Genomic DNA, 25,194 nt, shown 5'->3' on the forward strand with positions numbered 1-25,194 from the left:
ATCCTTCGTATTTCTGCCGTAACTTTTTTTAAACTTTATCTCCTACTACTCTATTTTTCCGTCACTGTACTTCACTCCTCGTGGTTCTCAAATACATCAAGTATGTCCCACCTTGTCCTGGAACTCCCTCTGGCAGTATATGACTTCCTCGCTACCATCTTACTAAATAAAAAAAAAATAACAACCATTCACACCCACACAATCTTTCCTCTTTCTTGTGTTACATTCTTCTCCATAGCATTTATCCTCTGACCAATTCTATTTATTTTTCTATCTGCCACCAGAATATAACCTTCAGGAAGGCAGTTTGCCTGATGTTTTTTATATCAGGGTGTTTCCAGAAAACCCGGACATACACAATGTTCCTAATAAATATTTGACAGAATACATGAACAAATGAAGTGGTAAATCTATAATGCCCTCTCTCTTCAAAGAAAGCATCCTAATAAACAACAGTAAAAAGAATGAAAGAATAAGTTATTTGTTAACCTAGTTTTTTGCATGTGTGTGTGTGCTGTGGGGTCAATGGAAATTTGTGAAAAATATGCCATTATTCATATAAAAAGTAAACAGATAGTATCAGAAATAGAAAATACAAATAATAGTTTACAAATGTTATTTAGAAATATGGAATTAACAGGAAAAATATGCGAAGTTTAAAGTGATGGCATCACGGTTAGAGAGAATCAGTGTGAAGGGAATCAGGGCAGAGGACTTTTTTTCTTTAGAAGTCTAATATTACTATTTGGTCTTTTAAAAATGTACAAATGTGACATGGCTGGTAGAAAAAAATGGCTTTTGAAAGTCTCCCTGAGACAGGCTGCATCTTGGTTTTAGCATGATCTCATGGTTTGTTGTATAACTTTTGGACAAGAAAAACTCCTGAGATTCTGCCAGACAAAAGACAAAAATAAAGAACAGTCAGTGTTGAAAGTTTTAGCTGAGAATGGGAGAAAAATAATTTTTTATTGGCACCGAACTACCAAATTACCCGATGTGTAACTTTTGCCAGCATTGCCCAGCTACCCCGGCACGAGGCATTTATCTTTCAGTTTGGAGGCTGGCTATGCTCTTTGATTTAACTATGTGTGTATGTGACTTTGAAAAAAAAATCTTTAAGGGTTTTTCCAGATGAGATGAATTAGGTCAAGAGATAGTGACTTTGTCATCTCTATGGTAACCATACATTTTAGTTTGTACAGAAAAGTCCTACGTTCTACCTATTGTCTCAGCATAATTATTCACAGTGCCTACTTTTATTCACAAAAAGTATTCCAGTTTGGATGATCCATTATATAGTTTTCCTACTAACACATATAGGGGATAAAGTTGAAGCTGGAAAGGTAATTAACAGCATTATTTTCCAGGGAGTTAGTGCATGAAACAGGAAGTTAGATTAGGTAACCAGTAAGGTATTTTCCAACTCTAAACTTTTACGATTCTGACTTCTTTACTGGACCAATTTAGTCCATAAGGAAGGCAAAAGGATGCTCGACCACTGCGAATGGCATGAAAATCATCTCAGGCTCCTCCCTAATGCAAGAAAATCCACCCCCACCCACTCAGCCTCCCAGACGCTTTTGCTTCCTCCCCGGAAGAGACAGTGAAGCTCACCAAACAAACATTCCTTTCACTCTCTTGTATCTTTCTATCCCCTCAATGTTGAATAGTATCACGGGACCAGTTCCGGCCGACTCAATGTGCGTCGAAGGGCATGTACCACTTCCAGGCTGAGAGGATGAAATGCCACTCTACAAATCCCCACCTCCTTTCTTTTACCTTGAGACTCATGAAAGCCAATGTACCAAATGATATCGCCATAAGTGGCTACCAGACTGGGTTCCTCAGTGACAGGAGTAGAGCTCCCCAGGTGGACCAGCATTGGAAAGGTACTAGAAAAAAAAAAAAAGAAAAGAAAATGTTAGCTGTGTTTAGACATTAAAATGAGGACAGGGAAGAATCTGTTACTGCAGCATCGCCCAGCCCAAGCTGACTAATCACCCGCGCTGATAGGCGCTACCCAACCATTTCCGAAGCAGCTCAAGTCGCCTTTAGACTCTCTGCTGCCAGGTATGATATATAGTTTCTTTCTGAGGAAGGGGCTATAAAGAAAGCCACCCAGTGAGTCATTTATTCTAAGAGAAATGAACAGAACAGCTAGTCGTGCCAATATCTGCATAAAGAGTAATGCGGAGCTTGACCATCTTTCCTCCTGAAAGCAGATGCCAATGTCTCTTTAGAGCCTAGACTCACTCACTTCGCTGTAAGTGGAGGTGACCTTTATTTAGGTCTGTAACTGATTTGTTACAGCTGATTTTTGTACACAGCCGTTTCTTTGTTTTCCTTATATATTTTTTCCACCGAGCAGTTCCTGAGAACACATTATGGGAGACGATTCAGGTTGAAAGTCGTAGTCTCTTTCCTCAAGGACTTTAAAGTCCAATAAGGAGTGAGGAATGTAGTCACTTAAAAACAGTGTAAGGCGAAGTAAAAGCAGCGCCGTTATAAACAGCATGCTCTGAGGAAGCAAATGATTCCAGAGAACTGGGTTACCACGGAGAGAAGATCAATGCTAAGTGGCATTGTGTGACTCCACGCTACGACCCAGCCCTGTGCACCCTCCACCGCTAAGAGCAGAAGAATCTCAGGCCTTAAAACCTGGACATTACATTTTACTTGCATAAGATTCTTACAATGACCTAACTACTATCTTGCTCACCATTAAGCTTTAAACTTTTTAAAACTGTTTCCTTATACTTTTCTCTGTTTTTATATTAAAACATCCTTCAATCGTTTTAACCGAAATGTATCCTATATCGAAACAATATTTAATGACTTCGGCAAGGCCCTGAGGTACTAAAATGCATATGCATTCAAGATAAATTTATTCAAACCCATATGACCTAAGAATTATTATAAATTTGTCATAAAGATGGATGATGATCTGTCCATAGAGCTGGGATCCAACGCTTTCTACAGAGGCTACTGGAAAAACTTGGCATGCCCTAAACATATTACCAGTCTTATGCTATGCTTTCCATGTCTGTTTTGGCCCCGGGGACAGAATGGATGTTGCTTCAGCCATCTTTGTAGCAGGATGAAAATGACCGAAACACCTTCTATGGCAAAATCAAACACAGATAAAAGTTTGGTACCAGAAATCAAATCTCGCGTTGAGGAGCGGGACAGCCGATCACAAACACTAACTCTACATCACCCTGCCTCTCCCCTTTCCCTCAAAGATGTGATTTAACACTTTGTCCCAACAAACCTTTTCGCCCGGTCTTTCCTGGGCATAACTGAGACAGACTGGAAAATTTTCAAAGGCATAAAAACTCTTTAAAAATATATTAAGGGAGTTTTTTGTTTGAAAGGCAACATAGATAGTAGAAAACACAAAACGGAGACACAGATGAGTTTACATAGGCCCCACCTACTCCATCTGCAGCCTTCCCGCTGAGGGCTGACACAATCTTACCTATAACTACTGTGTTTTCCCCAACCCATAACTACCCCCTCCCACTGGACAAGCTAATCCTAGTATTCACCGCGTGAAGAGAAAGAGAGAGGAGGGAGGGAAGGAGAAATCGATTCTCCCTGTGTGGACTACCTATTGAAATCCACCCACTCAAACCTGGCTTTCTGTTTCCGAGGCTGAAACATACATCTCCCTCTCCCTAGTGAATGACCTGCCCTTACATAAAAGCTGTATGTCAGATACAGATATAAAATTATCTTAACGCAGTAGCCATACACCTAGATTTACATGTATTTAGACAGAATAATGAGGCAGGTGTGGTGGAAAAGGGCATTTCACCGCACACAGTGCTTCTCAAAGTGCAGTTCCAAAATTATCTAGAGCAGAATCTCTTGCAAAATGGCAATTCCTGTTTGCTGCAAATGACCACTAAATCAGTACCGGGGTGAGACCTGCAAATCTGCATCTTTGTAAAAGACCAGATGATTCTGATGTACCTGAAAGCTCGAGAGTCCATGGAATAAAGGCTCAGGCAAAATTAGACTATTAAGTTCCAATTATGTTAACACCAAACATCTATTACGTGCCCTGAAGTACGCAATGTGCTGTACGTACAATGACCTCCAATAAACTTCATAGCAGTGCTGTCAACAAATCTTGTATTGCTTTCGAGAAAATGAAGGCGCAGAGAAGTAAAGTGCTTTCCCAAGGCTGTGCGGCTGCTTCAGGTGGAGTTTAAAGGGCGATGTACTAGTCTCCAAAACAAGTGTGGGCAGAGGAAGGGAAACACTGAGCGGTTAAGTGTACAGCCTCTGGAGCCCACGTCGGCTGTGTTAAAATCCCACTTCTATTGTTACTAGTTCTATAACCATGTAAAAGTTGTTGAATGCCTCTGTGCCTCAGCTTCCCCAGCTGTAAAATAGGGATGAGATCAAACCTATCCCGTATTTTAATTTATTTGAATTAGTTTCAAGTGTACAGTACATCGGTTGGACATTTATATAGTTTATAAAACGATCCCCTCGTTGGCTACTTCTTGCCTCTGGCTCTCCACCTAGCCAATATATTGATGCTGACTGATTCCCCATGCCAGGCTCCCCATCCTCATATTTTAAAATGCATTAATATAGGTAAGGTACTTAGAGCACTACTCAGCTTGTATTAAGATCTGTATAAATGGTAGCTATTGTTGTTCTTGTTGTTGTTATTTTATTGCTTTGGTTATAATCGTGTACATTAGGTGTACATCTCCTTTACCAGCAATTGATATATCTATAGGGCTGGTCTGTTGCTCGTCCACCATAAGCCTCCCTGAGGAACTGTTCGCCTTAAGTATATATAACATCTCAAGGTCCCTAATAATTTGAAGGAATAGGCTCTAACTCTACTTCTATGCCCTGTGGAGAACTCTGACCTCACAAGTCACAATAGTTGCCATTACAACAGCTGCTGTGCCCACCATTAGAACAATTTCACTACATTTATACACTGAAGAACCCAGGCAAATTCTAAGTAACTTTTCAGGGTTAAGAGGTAACATATTAACCTACTACGTCCCTAAAAATCAGCCAACTGAAACTTACTTAAAATAAGACTTCCAAGAAAATGTAAACCCACTCAGAGAAATTTCAGAACAGAGACTATCACGATTTGTAACAGTTGGGAGAGCCTCTAACACCCATCTCACAGTGACTGGTCCTCTTGTGTAATGATACCGACTTAAGGCCTGTCGCGTCTCCCATAACTAGAGCAGGTTTGTTTACTCCAAATAGCAGCAGACACTTGTGCACTAGGGATCACTACACCACTTAGGGTGGATTCTTGGGAATGTTCTACAGAGATGACCTATGAGCAAGCATCTGCACCATGAGTAGATAGGGAACGAAGAAAAGGCATCACAAACAAGACGCAGTTATAACTCCTTCTCCTTCTCCCCATCCGGGTAGGCAGGAGCCTGAGAATGGCTCTCGATAGACACTACACCTCTGTACTCACCTTCTTACTGGAGGAATACTCAGGTAATGCTTGTTTGCTTTTATCATTTATATTCAAGATTTCAAAATCTTTACATTCCAGGGTTGGAAGGAGCTTCACAGATCATACTGCCGAGAGGTCGAGTAAGAGAAGGAGAAAAGATTAAGCATTGGTTAAGAAGCAATAGATGCTCAATAAACATTTATAGATTTGAATCAAAGTGAATTACAGTGGATTATCAGGCTTAGGAACAGTATTTTCGATAAAGAATGAGATGTGACTAAAATACATTGAGACTCAATTTTCTTGTTTGGATACTAAACTAGCTCCTCTCCCATCTGCGGTTTGCAATAATTCTTCAAAAGAGATTGACAAAGGTTAACATATAATATCGTCAAGATCTTTCGGTGTTCTAGGATGAATTTTACCTATATTACAAACTGAATTTATTTGTTTGTTGTCTATCCTCTCTCGGAAAGTAATTCCTTCTCTAAAAAGCTTATTCTAGTATTTTGCAATGAGGGCACTGCTAGCATCTAGAACAGGACAGTCCTCTATCTGAGACACCAGCCTGCAGTTTGAAGGACCCTTGGCACATCTGGGTTCTGCCTACCGAATGCCAGCAGCAAGTCCCCCTTCTCCAGTTACTCTGTAACCAAAGAATTCACTCCCGCACAATACCAAATGCTCCTTAGTGTGGGTGCCCCTCTTCTGGTTGAAAACCAATCTATCTTTGCCAGTGCGATGACTCTTGTTGTATTGCACACAAAATTAGAGCTGAGTAGTTCTGTTTTCGGTCTGACATCTGTTAACTCTACGCCAGATGCTTTGGATTGCATATCGGGGAAAGGTAATTTCTCAAGGATAATCTAGGTAGAGGGAACAGAGGATGGAGATGGTGATGGTTTATCGCTGTTCATTTTGTTCTCTGTTTCAGGACAGATAGGCAATCAGGAGTTTGATTTGAGACATGTATCTCAGTGGAGGTGCTGAGTAAATAATTGAAAATATACAAGTTAGGAAATACACTAAAGCTAGAGATATGACAGCTGTCACCATATAAATCATACTTAAAATTATTGAGGATAACAGCTAGGGAGAGAGTAGATCAAGGTAAGAGGTCTTAGGACTGAGCCCAAGGGCACCTCAATATTTGAAAGGCAAGAAAAGACATGAATAACAAGAACCAAGAGCAGCCAGTGAGGTAGGGAAATAGTTAAGAGAGAATGAGGTAACAAAGGCCAAGGGAAAGCAGAGTTTCCAGAAGGGAAGGAAAACAAATAGTTTCGGATGCTTCCGAACGATTGGGCACCATGACGGATGAGATCTGACCAAGCGAAGTTCCCTTGACAAATTTGACAAGAGATGTTTCGGTCAAATGCTGAAATTAAAAAGCTGACTGCATTGGATTTATGAGAGAATGGGGTAAGAGAAAGGGGAAACAGTAAGTATAGGAAATTATTTTGAGAATTTTTACCATAAAGAGAAGCAGAAATCTACTAAAGGAAGCAGGAAGGAGATATGAGGTCCGAGGAGCTGTTTTTTAGTATTTTTAAGATAGAAGATATTCTAGCATGTTTGTCAACAGATGGAAATGATTCAGTAGAAAAGGCAAGGGAGGTTATACGGGAGAGGTGAGTGTGGAGTGCCGCCCCTGAGTGGGATCCAAGGTACAGGTGGAGAAATTAAAATTAGTTAGAAGTACACATAGTTCACACAACTGGGAGGAGGGCAGGTTATGAGTCCAGCTAATGAAAGGTAGATAAAGTGGTGAGAACATGAGGAGGTCACTTGCTGATTGCCCCTATGTTCCCAGTGAAAAGGAAGAATATGAGAGAAGGTATTAGAAGTTTGAACAGAGTTGACAATGCGCAGTAGTTGCCTGAGTGGGAGAGGAAAGGGGAAAGGACCCGAGGATGCTCCTAGGCAGAGTGAAGACCGCCCAAGGTCAGTGCTTATGAATATAAAGTAAAACCAGCCTGGATAATGGTGTTTTTGTCCCCAGGTACCTTCTTCCGACATTCAGCTTCCCAGGTGAAGGCTCAGTGTAGACAAAGTGTCAGACACTCAGATGGATGTGGCATCGGCGTTTCTAGGGCAGTCCATGAGTCTAGGATGGGAGCACAGGAGTTAATAGGGTCCAGATCCGAGTTGCACTGAGCATCCAGGATCTCAGCGACAAGGGCTGGGGTTCAAGGCAGGGTTTTACTCCCAGTGGAGGGTTGGAGTGGAACTCAAGGAAAGTGAGGCAGAAGCCTCGAAAAACTGCCAACATTGTGAAAAGCAGGGTTTTTTTTTATCCCAGCACCAGTGTGTACTGACAGCAAAGCTTAATTATGGGCCCAACCAAACGACGATGCAGAAACTGTTCTGTCCTTTCCTGCTCACGCCACGGTGACCTCAGTAACTAGAGTGAGCCTCACAATAGGTCCCATTAGAAAATCAACGTGGTGAGAGTTCTGGCACCAACAGAGACAGGGGTCATGAGTACAGAACAGGCAAGCTTATCTGTTCTTTAATATCCGTGCAACTATCCTAGGGAGTTTAGTATATTTACGACTTTGTATTCTCCCTCAGGTTCGCATTCTTCCTTCTAACTTGAGGAAATGACAAAATCCCTGTAGGTAGCCCCATGAAGTTCTTACAATATCTTCCTTTAACTTGCTCATTGAGATGTTTCACCTTTATTTTGTCCTAATTTCAATGTTTGGAATCTTCTACGCTGCCTAAGACATCACTACAAAAGCTCCGCCTAGCTCCGCCCAGTTAAACGAATACGTTTCAGTGCAATGGCTGGTTTGAAACAAATACATTTCAGGGAAATGGCTGGTTTGAGCTGATAAAGGCTCACATGGGCAAACACCTTTAAAAAAAACTTTTTCTTCATCTCTAGGCATAGATAAAACCATCCAACAAAAAATTAAACTGTCTTTTCTTGGTGTTCAATTGTTCCATGGTAACCATCACTAATTAAAACACAGACTTTGCAGTAGTTGACCCATCTGCAGTTATGAGAAAGGTCACAGATAACTAGAGATACAGCTATAAAAAATGAAATTGTCTCCATCATTTGACAGGGATAGAGTGAAAGTACAGACCTAGGTTTTCAGGAGAAAGAGGGAGGTGCATAATTCATCAGTAAGCTTGTAGGAAAATGTTTAGAAAGTGACCTTGTCCCCAGTGAGGCCATGTCTCCAGTACTATGGCTCACAAAATAAAACTTCCACTGTGTAGTCAGTCAAAAGCCCTTCCCAGAACAGTTTCGTGCCAAGCTAGGAATTTGCAAGTAGAAAAGAGAGGCCAAGAAAGGGACATTGGGACAAATGTAACCTGTTCCCTGATGTATCAGTTCCATCTGTGCTTGAATTCTAGCAAGGAAATGACACAAGTCTAAGAACAACTCGTTTAGGGTGAAAGGTGTGACTTACATACTGGGAGATTGATCACCCATTGTTTCACTGAACTTCCATGTAGAATACTAAAAACTCCCACTGGATAGCCAGGCACAGTAGGAAAAGATCTGATTGGAAAGAAAATAACACCACCACCACCACCACCAACAACAACAACAACAACAAAGAACAAATGTCCCCCAATCTCTCAAAGTCTCTCCAATGCTCTTTGGTTTCTCCAAATTATAAGCTTATGCTCAGTTCTTCCATGTTCCGAAAGAGTGGTACCCAACATAACTTACAGCCTCTGGGAGTAAAATTTCTCCATAGCATCTCTCTCACTGTTGGTACACTCAGCTCTCACGTCATCATAGGCATCATTGTGTTCCCAAACAAAGCCAATCACAATTTGCCTTCAGGAATGAATGGGTTATTATGAGGCTCAAAGAAGTTTGTATCTTGTGTTTGATGGTCTACTCAGGTCAACTCTGAGGACTTTACCCCCAGATAATGTCTGGTTAAAATTAGACAGGGTGTCACTAGGGAATTCCTTATATTCACAGGGGGAACTTCCTAGGTCCATTTCTCTTCTTTCTAGGAACTAACTTGTTCTAGTGACTTCTTTCTCCCAGCTTCCTGTCCTTTATGAAATGAATACTGACTCCAGTCCTAAAAATGATATGGTATCCCTCCTTCCATCACATCGTAAGAGAAATGTAACTGTGTCACACCTCTTGGCACAAAATTGCTGCTGAAAGAGGCCTGTTGTCAATCCAAAGGGACCATAATAAAAATAAAACTCTCTAATCTACGTCACAACTCACGAGTCTTGACAAGTGCCACGACGTTTGCACCAGGACAAGCACAGGAAAAAGTAGTACAGGAACATAGATGCGGAAACCATGGCCGATGACCGGGAAAGGTTAAAAAGGCTTTACAGCAAAGATGCCCCTGCGTAATGAATAAGAATTTAACAATCCATGATGACGGTGAAGAACTACTCACAGAAAAGGGAAAAAAATATGTGGATGGACAAGTTTATAAGTAACAGATAGTCTTGTTGGCTGGATGGCGGCATAGATAAATGAATGAATGAATGAATGAATGAATGAAGCAGATGAAGTAATAAGAAGTAGATGGGAATCATATAATTGGAAGGGTTGAATGCCGAGGAATTGAATTTGGACTTTAAACCACTCTGATTACCTGAAAGAACAGCATTTACTGTCATTGTCATTTTACGGTGAGGAGCAAAATGTTGCTCAAGGCACAAGAGGTCTGAGATTGATTCTTGGTTCTGTCTCTAGCTAGCTGTGTGAATCTGAGCAATTTATTTAACTCAGTTTATTTAACTCCGCCTATGTATAATGAAGTTACACTAAACGGGTTTTCAAAGTTCTATGACACAATGTGATTGACAAGTCTGACTTAGTCCCCTTGGTCAAACTTATATGTGACATTTATTTATCTATAATTTATATGACATAGCTTTACTGAAGGCTTAAACCTAATATTTCTGATTTTTTCAGGAAAAAAAACATCATTCATAATGAACAATACCTTAGAACTTTTCCCAACGACATGGACTGCCGAGGATTATCTGGGGAAAAAAGAAATAATTAAATAACCTCAACATTTTTTAATTGGGTAAGATTTAGTTTTTAAAACAAAAGACAGACGCGTGCGCGCGCGCGCACGCGCGCGCGCACACACACACACACACACACACACACACACACACACCAGGCAGTTACCAACTTGTAACTCAGTTAAGTGGAAAAGGGAGGCAAAGGAGGCCCATAAAAGAGACATAATGTGGATTACGGGACGGGTGGCTGACTAGGAAAAGCACAGGTCGCCTCCTCCCGGGTCTCCATTGTGTTAATACACATACACACATCCAATTTATATGCATAATTTATAACTAAAAATACATAATTTATAACAACATTATAAAATAATCAACGTGGAGAATCACCTGAAGTCCAGGTGATGGCAACATGTACGTCTGATGATATCAATAAGGTGCCAAATCAAAGCCAGTGGGAGGGGCAAAGTCGTGATTTGTGCTGGACCCGCACCCGTGGGTGGAGGAGGATCACCGGGAGGGAGAGCGAGGCTCCAGAGGCTCCCCTGAAGGATAAGGGGTTCCTGGCCTCATGTGGGGGCTTCCCGGCCCAGGGGGAGATTCCAATAACTCCAACTGCAAAGGCCAGAGAGGATTCCGGCCGTCTAGGGGAGAGAGAAAGGGACCGAACCCCTAGACGCCCCTTCGAAGGACCCGCGCACAGGGTCTCTGACCTGCGGACACTCACCCAGACACCGCGGAGGGGCAGAGGCTCGCGGGATCCGTACCGAGGAAGTCTGCATCACCAGGCGCCAGAACCAGGGCTGAACCGGCAGCCACCATAGTGCCTTAGTCCGGCCCCCTACGGGGCAATCTGCAGACTGCTCCTGCTTGACCGTGCAGACCCCTCCCCCAGGGCCATCAGGAAGCCGGCCCGAGGGGATCGGCCGCCCCACCCTACCTGCAGATGGCCCAGGACTATTGTTGCTGGATGGCTGCCACGCCCTGCGCCGCCTCAGGGCCAGACAGTCACAGCAGGCGGCCAGCTCTGCGAGCACCCATTTCCAAGAGAGTTTAAATCACTGCTGCCAACATGACCTTGGGCAGATCTCGGGGATCCGTGGGCCAGTCACAGACAGAAGCTGATCTGGGACTTCTACAGGACCACGCAAATACATACCAAAGTTGCAGTAAGACTGAGGCTGTATGGATCTGACTACCATGGTCTCTCTGAGGCCCCGCCCCACCCTACTCACAAATTGCCCGGTCGGCCCATTGACAGTGCGCTGCCACAGCCCTGCCCCCCTCCACCTCTGCCTCCCAATGCACAAAGGCAACGAACTTTGACTGGCACAGGGTGAGCTCTACACAAAACAAGTTGCAGGCAGACCTGTGCTCCCTGCAAGAGTTGCAATACTGACTCCAGGGAAGCGCAGGGGTCTGTGGGACGCCCCCAAATGGCATTTGGTCTCATCGTGATCTGTGACTACAGCAGAAACGGTCGGCACAGAACACGCAGCAAAACTAAGTCTGTATTGGCCTGATGGCCCTTGTCTCCCTGAGCCATGAAGCGCGAGCAGCCCACTGGCAGGCAGCCTCCTGTGCCCTGCTTGGCTCTGAATTTGTGCATCACGTGCAGGCAGCACTTTGGCTAGCGCAGTGAGTGTGTTTAGGGGAAAACAGTTGTGGACAGACGACTGCTGCCTGCACGAGCTGCAATATCTCTTGAGGGGATCTCAGGGGTCTGTGAGGGAGCCCCGGACAGCAGCTTGTCTCCATGTGAACCGTCACGACTGCAGGAACGTGCGGACACAGAAATTGCAGAAAATGGAGACTATAGGCCTGAAGGACCCTGACTCCCTGAGCTCCTGAGCCATCTAATACACAAAGGGCCCACCACACATTGACAGGCAGCTGCCCCTGCCCTGGGGTGGAACATTCCGGCCCAAGGTGGGCAGCAGCTGATCTTACAACAACTAGAAACTTGTACAGAAGCCACAGAGACAGCGCTGGCACGTAAACTGGACTGCAGTGGCAGGGGGAACTTTACTCCATAGACCCAGGAGACACCCGGGCGCCCTGCACCACCCAGCACACGTATCACCCAGAGGCTCCTCCAGTTTCAGAGACTTACAGGCAACTGACAGGCAGTGTCAGGACTGGAGGAGACTGGCCCCTCTGCTAAACTGCCCTAGGTCAGGGACGGAGGATAACCAGACCTCTGCCTACAACCTCGTCTCTTCAAATTACCTACAGATGCAGCCTATGCAGAAACCATCCGGGGATCACTTTATAATTCTCCCCGGGTAGCGCCGAGCAATCAAAAGCAGCAGTTGACCTTGGCCTACAGTAGAGCCCCTCCCAAGGGGCCACGAAACCAATGCATCCAGAGGCTGGCAACAGACCACAACAGAGCAACTCCTGACTAGTCCCATAAGTGGTACACACAAAGGCGGTCTCAACAAGTACACAAGCCGCTAGGACACATCCCACTCAGTGGGGTCAGGCACACACAGCAGCTCTTACACTGTGGGTGCAGCCAGTGCCCACAATTAGTCACCCTGAGTGTTAATCCCATCCACTGATGTACTGACAAAAATAAGGATTTGGAAACAACAGAATATCACACACAACTCACACAAAGATAACGTTTGGAGGCCCTGGCACAGGGGATCAGGGAGAGAGTGCCACTGGGCCACACAAAACACTTTCCACATTAGGCCATCTGGCCAAGGCTGAGAGACGAAACAAATATTCCTGACACACAGAAACAAACACAGAGAGGCTAATAAAATGAGAAAACAAAGAAACGTGCCACAAATGAAACAATAGGAGAAAATTCCAGAAAAATAAGCTAAATGAAGTGGAGGCAAGCGACCTACCAGAGACAGAGTTCAAAATAATGGTTATAAGGATGCTCAATGAACTTAGGGGGAGAATGGATGAGCACAGTGAGAACCTTAACAGCATAAAAAAGGACATAGAAACCATTAAAAAAGAACCAGACAGAAATGAGGAATACAATAACTGAAATGAAAAAATCCACTAGAAGGATTCAACAGAAGATCGAACGAAGGAAATAATCAAATCAGTGAACTGAAGACAAGGTTGCAGAAAACACCCAATCAGAACAACAAAACGAAAAAAGAATTTTTTAAAATGAGGATAGTTTAAAAGACCTCTGGGACAACATGAAGCGTAACAATATCCAGACCACAGGAGGACCTGAAGGAGACGAGAGAGAGCAAGGGATTGAGAATCTATTTGAAGAAATGACAGAAAACTTCCCTAACCTAGCAAAGGAATTAGACACACAAGCTCAGGAAGCACAAAGGGTCCCAAACAAGAGGAATTCAAACAGATCCACACCAAGACACATCATCATTCAAATGCCAAAGGTCAGAGACAAAGAGAGAATCTTAAAAGCAGCAAGAGAAAGGCAGCTAGTTACTTCCAAGGGTACCCTGATAAGAATGTCTGCTGCTCTTTCAAAGGAAACTTTGCAGGCCAGAAGGGAATGGCAAGAAATATACAAAATTACATGGGGGAAAAAAAAACAACAAAAAAAAACAATCTACAACCACAAATACTCTACCGAGCAAGGCTTTCAACTAAAATGGAACGTGAAATAAAGAGCTCCCCAGACAGGAAAAAGCTTAAGGAATTCATCACCAACAAGCCAGTATTACAAGAAATGTTAAAAGGACTTCTGTAAAAAGAGAAACGGTTAAAAAATAAAATAGAAATAACAAATACAAATAATAAAATGACAGCAACTATGTACCTATCAGTATACACTTTAAATGTAAATGGATTAAACGCTGCAATCAAAAGACATAGGGTAGCTGAATGGATAAGAAAACAAAACCCGTGCATATGCTGTCTACGAGAGACCCGCTTCCAATCCAATGACAGTCACAGACTTAAAGGAATGGGGAAAAATCTTTCATGCAAATGGAAATGAAAAAGAAAAAAACTAGAATAGCGATACTTATACCAGATTAAATAGACTTTAAAACAAAGGCTATAATAACAGACAAAAAGGAGTGTTATATAATGATAAAGGGATCGATAAATCAAGAGGACATAACCCTAGTAAACATATACGCACCCAAAATAGGAGCACCTATAAACATAAAGCAATTATTGACTGACATAAAAGGAGAGATCAGTAGTAATACACTCATAGTAGGAGACTTTAACACACCACTGACACCAATGGACAGATCTACCAGGCAAAGAATCAACAAGGAAACAATGGGCCTAAAACACACACTAGACCAGATGGATTTAAAAGATATTTTCAGAGCATTTTACCCCAAAGCAGAAAAATATACATTTTTCTCAAGTGCGCATGGAACATTTTCCAGGATAGACCATATGTTAGGACACAAAACGAGTCTCAATAAATATAAGAAGATTGAAATCATACCAACTGCCTTCTCTGATCACGGTGGTATCAAACTAGAAATAAACTACAAGAAAAAAACTGGAAAATACTCAAAGACATGGAAGCTAAAGAGCATGCTACTAAACAATGAATGGCTTATCAGTGAGATCAAGGGAGAAATCAGAAGATACCTAGAGACAAATGAAAATGAAAACACAATGACTTGAAATTTATGTGACACAGCGAAAGCAGTCTTAAAAGAGAAATTCATAGCAATACAGGCCCACCTCAAGAAACAAGGAAAAGCTCAAATAAACAAACTCGCCTTACATTTAAAGAACTAGAAAAAGAACAGTAAACAAAGATCAAAGTGAATAGAAGGAAGGAAATAATAAAGAGCAGAGTGGAAACAAATGAAATAGAGTCTAGACAAACAATACAAAAGATTCATGAAACCAAGAGCTAGTTCTTCGAAAGGATAAACAAAATTGACAGACCCTTAGCCAGTATCATGAGGGAAAAGAGAGGACTCAAATAAATAAAATCAGAAATGAAAGAAGAGAAGCTACAGACTCCACAGAAATACAAAGGATCATAAGAAAATACTATGAACAATTATATGCCAACAAATTGGACAATCTGAAAGAAATGAACACATTACTAGAAACATAAAATCTCCCAAGACTGAGTCAAGAAGAAACAGAAAATCTGAACCAATCAATTACCACCAATACAATAGAATCAGTAATCGAATATCTCCCAAGAAGCAAAAGGCCTGGACCAGATGGCTTCATAGACGAATTTTATCAAACTTTCAGAGAATTATCACCTTTTCTTCTAAAACTATTTCAAAAAATTCAAGAAGAGGGAAGGCTCCCTAACTCTTTTTATGAGGCCACTAGTACCTTGATTCCAAAACCAGACACAGACATTACAAAAAAAGAAAACTATAGGCTGATATCTCTTATGAACAGTGATGCAAAAATCCTCAACAAAATATTAGCCAACTAAATTCAGCAATACATTAAAATACACCATGATCAAGTTGAATTTAATCCTGAGATGCGAACTTGGTACAATATCAGCAAATCAATCAATATGATACACCGCATTGACAAATGAAAAGATTAAAACCATATGATCATATCAATAGATGCAGAAAAACAGTTCAATGAAATCCAGCATCCATCTGTAATAAAAACTCTCAGCAAAGTGGGAATAGAAGGAACATACTTTAATATAATAAAGCCCATGTAAATAAGAGAAACCTACAGCTAACATCATACTCAATGGGGAAAGGCTAAAAGTGTTTTCCTTAAGATCAGGAACCAGACCAGATGCCTATTTTCACCACTCCTCTTCAACGTTGTTTTGGAAGTCTTAGCCACAACAATAGAACAAGAAAGAGAAATAAAAGGCATCCGAATTAGAAAGGAAGAAGTAAAACTCTCCTTATTTGCAGATGACATGACACTATATATAGAGAACCCTAAAGATCCCACCAAAAAAACTGTTAGAACAGATCGATGAATTCAGTAAAGTAACAGGTCAAAAAATAAATATTCAGAAGTCAGTGGAATTTTTATACACAAATGATGAACTATCAAAAAGTGAAAATAAGAAAACAATCCCATTTACGATGGCATCGAAAACAAGAAAATACCTGGGAATCAAATTAACCAAGGAGGTAAAAGACCTGTTCTCAGAAAATTATAAGTTGCTGAAAAACAAAAAATTGAAGAAGATACAAATAAATGGAAGCATATACTGTGCTCATGGGTAGAAAGAATCAACATCATTAAAATGACCATACTACCCAAAGCGATCTTTAGATTCAATGCAATCCCTATCAAAATACCAATGGCATTTTTCAGAGAGCTAGAACAAATAATCCTAAAATTTACATGGAACCATAAAAGACCCCGAATAGCCACGGCAATCTTCAGAAAGAAGAACAAAGTCAGAGGTATCACACTACCTGATATCAAAATATACTACAAAGCTACAGTAATCAAAACAGCATGGTACTGGCATAAAAACAGATACACTGATCAATGGAACAGAATAAAGAGTCTGGAGATAAATCCACGCCTATATGCTCACTTAACATATGACGAAGGAGGTCGTTATATACAGTGGGGTAAAGACAGTTTCTTCGATAAATGGTGTTGGGAAAATTGAACAGATACATGCAAAAAAAATGAAACTGGACCACCTTCTTACACTGTATACGAGAATAGACTCAAAATGGATTAAAGACTTAAATGTAAGTCCTGAAACTATAAAACTTCTAGAAGCAAACATAGACAGTAAACTCTCTAATATTACTAACAGGAATTTCTTTTCAGATTTATCTCCTCAGGCAGGGAAACAAAAGAAAAAATAAACAAATGGGACCACATCAAACTAAAAAGCTTTTTGTACAGCAAAAGAAACCATCAAGAAAACAAAAAGAAAACCAACTGATTGAGAGAAGATATTCGCTAATGATATATCTGATAAGAGGTTAATATCCAAAATATATAAAGAACTAATACAACTCAATAACAAAAAAACAAATAATCCAATTAAAAAATGGGCAGAAGACCTGAACAGATACTTCTCCAGAGAGGAAATAAGGATGGCTAATAAGCATATGAAAAGATGGTCAAGGTCACAAATCATCAGAGAAATGTAAATTAAAATCATGATGAGATATCACTTCACACCTGTCAGAATAGCTATCAACAATAAATCAAAGAACAACACGTGTTGGCGAGGATGTGGGGAAAAGGGAACCCTCATACATTGTTGGTGGGATTGCAAATTGATATAAGCGCTATGGGAAACAGTCTGGAGGTTTCTCAAAAAATAAAAAATGGATCTACCTTTTGATCCAGCAATTGCACTTCTGGGTATTTATCCAAAGAAAACCAAAACAATAATTCATAAGGATCTATGCACCACAATATTCACGGCAGCACAATTTACAATAGTGAAGATATGGAAGCAACCTAAATGCCCATCAACAGATGATTGGATAAAGAAGTTATGGTTCATATATGCAATGGAATATTACTCAGCCATTAAAAAATTGAAATCCTACCATTTGCAACATGAATGGACCTAGATGTTATTATGGTGAGTGAAATGTCAGATAGAGAAAGATAAACACTATATGATTTCACCTATATGCAGAATCTAAGGAATAAAAAGAACAAATCAATCAAAAAGAGACTCACAAATATAGAGGACAATTTGGTGATGGACAGAGGGGAGAGAGTGGGGGAGCTCAGAGAATGGGGTGAAGGGTTAAAGAAGTACAAATTAGTAGCTAACAGATGGTCACAAGGATGGGGAGCACGGCACAGGGAATGCAGTCAGCATTAAGGTATTGGCTCGGTGGAAAATCAGAGGCAAGAAGGAGCAATTAGAGGGATCATTTTATAAACTATATGAAAGTCTAACTAATGTACTGTATACTTGAAACTAATAAAATAAAATTTAAAAACAAAGATAATGTGGACGTCTGTCTGGAGACTGTGAAATGAGCCCAATTATTTACCTCCTCTGTATGCTCAAATTCCCACTGAGATAATAGGAAAAAATATCAATAAAATTATATAGTAAATGCAAAAATACAAATAGGGGAACTAAGCTTAGACCCAAAACACTGATGACTTTCTGCAAGGTAGAAATCAGGTATAATATTGATGGTGAAATTAGAGCACAGACTATGCAATGTCAAGTAGAAAGAAGAGAGAGACAACTGTTGAGGAGGTAAGGGACAGACTTTACAATGCTGCTTCAAAGAAATGCCAAAGTTTCGGGGAAGCAAAAGCAAGCGTAACCAGGTCACGGAAAAATCATTATGGTGACAAATTATTGCGAACGGCTAAAACAATCACCTACACCTCCCAACACCAACGCAAAAGTGAGCAAAACGAGGAAAGAAATAGAAGATTTAGAAAGACCCAAATTAAAATTCTAGAGAAAACTATAATATCTGAGATGAAAAATCACTGGATTGAATGAACAATAGATTAGACGTTAAAGGAAAAAATTGCTAAAACATTAGGCATAATAGTAGAAACTATCCAAAATGAAACATAGAAAGAATACTTTAAAAATAGTCAGCAATATTTCAGTAACTATGTATGGTGTCAGGTGGATACTAGACTTAACAGGGTAACCACTTTGTAAGCTATGTAAATTTCTAATCACTAACACTATGTGATATTCCTGAAATTAATATAATATTGCATGTCAACTGTAACCGAAAATTTTTAAAAATTAAATTAAATTAAAAATGAATAGAGTATCAGTTACCTGTTAGACAACATCAACTGGCTTAACATACGTTTAACTAGAAAGTGAGAAGTGATTGGGATTCTTTCAAAAAGATAATGGCCCAAATTGACAAATTTGATAAAAACTATAAACTCACAGCTCCAAGTTCAAAAACAGAACTATGTAATCGTTTACATAAAAAATGACAACATAGTGAGTGTTGGGTTTAAAACAAATGTAGGAATAAAAGGTGCAACAAAGTAGAAGAAAGACTTGAGGAGAGAAGTGAAAGTATACTTCTGTGAGTTTTTTATTAAAAGTTTTGCAAAATGGAAAGTATAGTTTGTGAATTCTGATTTTGAGGCATTATTTTTGTCCCTTGGACACTTAATTCCATTCTGATATTAATTTATGAGATTTATTTTGAGCATCAGAGAACACCATCCTTCACAAGTTAAGATTCTAAGTATTTGGAAGCCCCTTAGATGCTGCTAATAAAATAGAGGTGAGCTTCCTTTCTGAACGCTTTGATGCGGGATCAGAATAGCGAGTTGTACATAAAACCACCTCCTTTGTTACTTTAAAATTAGGCATTTGGAAATATCAAAACTTAATAAGATGGCAGATGATGGACCCTAAAACCCTCACCTGTTCAGATTGGACTTAAAAAAAAAAATTCTAACCTGTTAGAATAGCTATAATCAACAGGACAAGTAATAACAAATGCTGGAGAGGAGGTGGAGAAATAGGAACCCTCACACACTGCTGGTGGGACTGTGCATTGGTACAGCCACTATGGAAAACAGTGCAGAGGTTCCTCAAAAAACTAAGAATGGATCTACCATATGATCCAGCAATCCCTCTATTGCGTATTTACTCGAAAGACTTGAAAATTTGTATCCCAAAAGACATTTGCACAGTGATGTTCATAGTAGCATTATTCACGGTCGCCAGGACGTGGAAGCAACAGAAGTGTCCTACGATAGATGATTGGCTCAAGAAGCTGTGGTACATATATACAATGGAATATTACTCAGCCATAAGAAGAGATGAAATACTGCCATTTGCAGCAACACGAATGGACCTCGAGATAATCATGCTAAGAGAAATAAGCCACACGGAAAATGTTGAAAATCACATGACATCACTTATATGTGGAATATAAACCTAAAAGCAACAAATGAGCAGGACAAACAAAGAGAGACTCATGGACATGGACTATAGACTAGTGGTTACCAGAGATAGGGAGGAGGGAGGAGGGGGGGAAAATAGACCGAGGAAAAAACAATTCAAATCACTTCTTCAATTAAAAATAATAATAAAAATAAATTCTAGGAGACTTTTAGCTCAATACTGTTTTTGTTCTGTTTCTAATTTGCTGCTGATAATGTACATGAATTTAACATGCCGTGTAAGCTGTGTCCTACTTACTGGGCAGTTTATGCAGTGTGGCTTTGCCAAATAAAGTTAAAAGTAAAAGAGGAAAAAAAAAGATAATCGTTTACATAAAAAATGACAACATAGTGAGTGTTGGGTTTAAAACAAATGTAGGAATAAAAGGTGCAACAAAGTAGAAGAAAGACTTGAGGAGAGAAGTGAAAGTATACTTCTGTGAGTTTTTTATATTGCGTAAAAAGTGGTATAATATTATTTTAAGGTAAGACTTTTATTCAACATTGTACTAGAGGTACTATCCAGCATAATCAAGAAAAATACAGGAAAAACAAGCGTAAAGCTTAAAAAGGAAAAAATAAAATTGTATTCGTTAACAGAAGACATGATCACCTGTGTAGAATATCTTAGAGAATCCGCAAATAAGCTATTATAACTAATAAGTGAATTATGAAAAATTTAGAGACTATATAAGGTCGTTATACAAAATTAAGTGCATTTTCAAATACTAGCTATGAACACTCTGAAATTGACATGAAATTTAAAAATTACCATTTATAATAGCATCTAAAAAATGAAAAATTAAAGGCTTCCAAATAGTATTCAAAAATGTTCAAACGAAAGGGAAAAATTTGACAATAATGTGCAAGATGCGAATGCCAGAATTTACAAAGCATCGTTGGGAGAAACAAAAGAAGAGGAAAATAAATGAACAGATACGCCATGTTTGCAGATCAGAAGTTTTATTATTAATAATATTGATCTATAGATTCAATGCAATGCCAGTTAAAACCCCAGCAGACTATTTTGCAGAAGCTGACAAGCTGATTCTGAAATTCATATACAAATGCAAGGAATGTAAAATAACCAAAACGATTACGAAAAAAATTAACAATTATAGTTACTCAAAGAGTTACTATGAAGCTACAGTAATCAAGGCAGTATAGTATTGGTGTAAATATAAATATATATAAATCAAAGAAACAGAGTAAAGTATTAGAAATAGACTCAAACATATATGGCCAATTGACGTCCAGAAAAAATGAAAAGGCAATTAAGTGGAGTAAAGATAATCATTTCAACAAATGGTACTGACAGAATTAAATTTCCATATGCAAAAATAAAGAATGCTGACCATTACCTCTCACAATATAAAAACATTCACTTGAAATCAATCATAGACCGAAATATAAGAGCCAAAACTATAAATGTTCGAAAAGAAAACAAGAAAAAAACAGTGACTTTGAAACAGGAAAAGATATTTTTTAAAATAGGACACAAAAACCACAAAAATAAAAGAAAAAATCATGAATTGGACTTCATTAACATTAAAGCCTTTTTCTCTTTCAATGGCATTGTTAACAAAATTAAAAGTCACAGACCAAGATAATTTTTTTATAAAATATGTATCTGACAAGGTGCTTATATAGAGACTATAGCACACTCTTACACCTCGAGAATAAAAAAAAGAAAAACAATCTAACTTTTTAAATGGACAAAACATGTGGACTCTCACTTTACCAAATATATATGAATCTCACAAATTTCATACTGTGTGAAAGAAGCAAGAACCAATATGATAAAATATAGATGCTGTGATTCCAAATATATAATGTTCAAAACAGCACAACTATATAATATTGTATAGGGATGCACATATGTGTTATAAAACTGTAATAAAAACAAAATCGTTCTAATAAAATTCTGGAAATCTGATTTTTCTCTGAAAGACTTAGAAGGCAAAAATTTCCAGGGGACACACGGTGGACTTTTAGGGTGCTGGTGATATTCTATTTCTTGAGATGAATCATGATTGAACAGGTGTTTGCTTTATAAACACAGGTGTTTGCTTTTTATAAAATTGATGAAAAGAAAAATTTGAAGTAACCACAGGTAGAATAAAAATAGAAAGTGAACATTACCAACCACTAGAGAATAAAAAAAGGAAGCAAAAACCTTAATAAATATATCAGGAATGAACGAAAAGATTGGTATCACAGAAAATGGCAGAATAGGAATCTCCATGGTCTTCTCGCTCCACAAAAGCAACAAATAAACTGGCAAAAACTTCAGAATCAACTTTCAACTTTTCAAGGAAACGAGTCAAAAAATTACAACCAGAAAAAAGGCTGATGAAGAAAGAAGATGCCGTACTGTATTTATTAAGAGAACGCCACGGCCTTTCAAATTGCCCCTCTAGCATGTTCCACGCCCCAAGTCAGCAGTGGTCCAGTGATGAAGGTTTGCTACGGCCAACAGGAGCAATAATGGATCTCCTTCTCAAAAACGTGATTTTGCATTTCAACCAGTCTGGCAGGACCAACAGAGCAGGGACTGTCTTCGTTTCATCTCATTTGCGGCATTCCCAGGGCTGGTGCGGCTTCCCATGGGGAATTTGCAAAAAGTAAAGGCAAAAAAAGTATTGGCCAGAGGAACCTGGAGCAAGAAATAACAGTGGGCACGAGGAAGAGATAGACCGGAAAGCATGAGAAGGAAGAGGTTGGGAAAGAAGATGTGGGAATGAGAACGTTTAAAGCCGCTGCATATAACTGGGAATCGAGAAGCTCACACGTATGGCCAGAAGTGGCCTGAGAAGACCCTCAACTGTCACCTCTGAGTGGCTTACAGGCAAAGAGGAAGTGAAGCTGAAGAGTATTTTTTCCCCTTTCGATGTTTTTGTTTTTTGACTCCGGACATTTAAGGAAACCCTGTCAAACGCCATCTGACCACTAAGCCAAAGGAATACAGATTTCAATGGCCACACGTGACCAAGAATACTAATTTTACACAAAACAGTTTAGAAGAGTCACTAAGCAACAAGCCCAGAGCAAGAAGCATCCCTGGAAAGTGGGATAATCTGATTTCTATTTCAAATGTACTGCTTCCCAGACTCATAGATACTGAGAATAAACTACAAACTGATGGTCGCCAGATGGGAGGGAGATTGGGGGGATGGGCGGAAAAGGGGAAGGCTTTAAGATGTGCGAATTGGCAGTTATAAAAACAGTCACAGGGATGTGAAGTATGGAATAGGAGATAGAGTCAATACTAATGTAATAACTATGGTGCCAGGTGAGCACTAGACTACTTGGGGGATTGATTCATAAATTGTGTATAGATAGATAGATAGATAGACATACATATATATATACACACATATGTATATACATATATACGTATATATACACACATACATATATGTATATATACACATACACATCTAATTCATAAATTATACATATATACATGTACATATACATATACACATATACATGTATATATACATACATAATTTATAATTCATAAGTTATATATACATATATACACACATATAATTTATGAATCAATCCCCCAAGGAGTCTAGTACCCACCTGGCACCATACATAGTTATTACAATAGTATTGACTGTGTCCCCTAGGCTACACACACACACACACACACACGCACATGTTCAACCACTGTGCTGTACACCTGAAACTAATATAAAATAATATTGAATGCCAGCTATAACTGAAAAGTCAAAATAATAATTAAAAAACATGACAAAAAATAAAAGGATTCTACATCATTACCAAATGGGATTTAACACAGGAATCCAAGTGTAGTTCAACATATGGAAACCAATCAATGTAATACACCTTATAGAATAAAGGACAAACACTCTGATCATCTCAGTTGACACGGAAAAGGTATCTGGCAAAATCCAACAGCTTTCATGACAAAAATATTCAACAAGCTAGAAAAAGAAGAGAACGTTCCCAAAGTTAATTTGTGAAAAATCCATAGCTAACATCATACTCAATGGTGAAAGACTGAAAACCTTCCCCTAAGATAGAAAACAAGACGATACCTGCTTTCACTACCGTGGTTTGACATTGTAGTAGAAAGTCTATCCAGGGCAATTAGGCAATACGAGGCATCCAAACTGCAAATGAAGAAGAAAAATGATCTTTTCAGAGATGACTGGATCTTACAGAAAATCCTAAAGAATCCATCAAAACTGTTTAGATGAATAAATGAATTCAAAAGAGTTGCAGAGCACAAGATCAACAAACAGAAACCCATTGTATTTCTAGACACTCATAAAAAATTCCAAAAAGGGACTCAGGAAAACAGCTCTACTTCGAATACTATCAAAAATAATTAAATAAAATGTTTTCATTATTTAACCAAGAAGGTACAAAACTTTTACATCGAAAACCACAAAATAGTACTGAAACAAATTAAGATATACTGTTTTTATGGACAGGAAGGCAAACCATTGTTAAGATGGCAAAACTACCTAAAGCAATCTACAGATTCAATTTAATTCCTATCAAAATCCCAATAAACTTCTTTTTTTGCAGAAATGGAAAAGCTGATCCTAAAATTCATATGGAATCGCATGGGACCCTGGAAAGCCAGAATTAATATAGAGAAAAAAACATACTTTGAGAAGTTATATTTCAAGTTACTATAAATCTGCAGTAATCAAAATGGTGTGGTCCGAGCATAAGAATAGACATAAAGATCACTGGAATAGAATTGAAATAATCAATTGATTTTCAACGAGGGTGTCAAGGTCATTCAATAGGAAAGGAATAGTCCTGACAAAATATGGTGTTAGGACAACTGGGTATCTATGTGAAAAAGGATGAAATTGGAGCCTTTCCTTTCACCCTATATAAACATTAACTGAAAATGGATCAATAATCTAAATATTTAAAGAGCTAAAATCGTAAAACTCCTAGAA

The 25,194-nt window shown here is 39.2% G+C and overlaps 1 long non-coding RNA gene across 4 annotated transcripts; it reads right to left on the minus strand.

The window, feature by feature from the left end:
• Positions 1-586: 586 nt before the first annotated feature.
• Positions 587-10,457, minus strand: LOC107520589. 4 transcript variants are annotated; one of them, XR_004952889.1, is made up of 4 exons: positions 10,405-10,457; positions 7,462-9,795; positions 5,474-5,580; positions 2,108-3,119 (listed from the first exon to the last, which is right to left on the minus strand). It is a non-coding gene; the product is annotated as an uncharacterized LOC107520589 (long non-coding RNA). The 4 variants fall into 4 exon arrangements; XR_001599365.2 differs by lacking the exon at positions 10,405-10,457 and having other exon boundaries at positions 7,462-7,562; positions 9,669-10,397; XR_001599363.2 differs by lacking the exons at positions 2,108-3,119; positions 10,405-10,457 and adding an exon at positions 587-1,892 and having other exon boundaries at positions 7,462-10,397.
• Between the last annotated feature and the right edge of the window lie 14,737 nt (positions 10,458-25,194).

Source organism: Rousettus aegyptiacus, unplaced genomic scaffold (assembly GCF_014176215.1).
Source record: "Rousettus aegyptiacus isolate mRouAeg1 unplaced genomic scaffold, mRouAeg1.p scaffold_m13_p_9, whole genome shotgun sequence".
Taxonomy (NCBI): domain Eukaryota; kingdom Metazoa; phylum Chordata; class Mammalia; order Chiroptera; family Pteropodidae; genus Rousettus; species Rousettus aegyptiacus.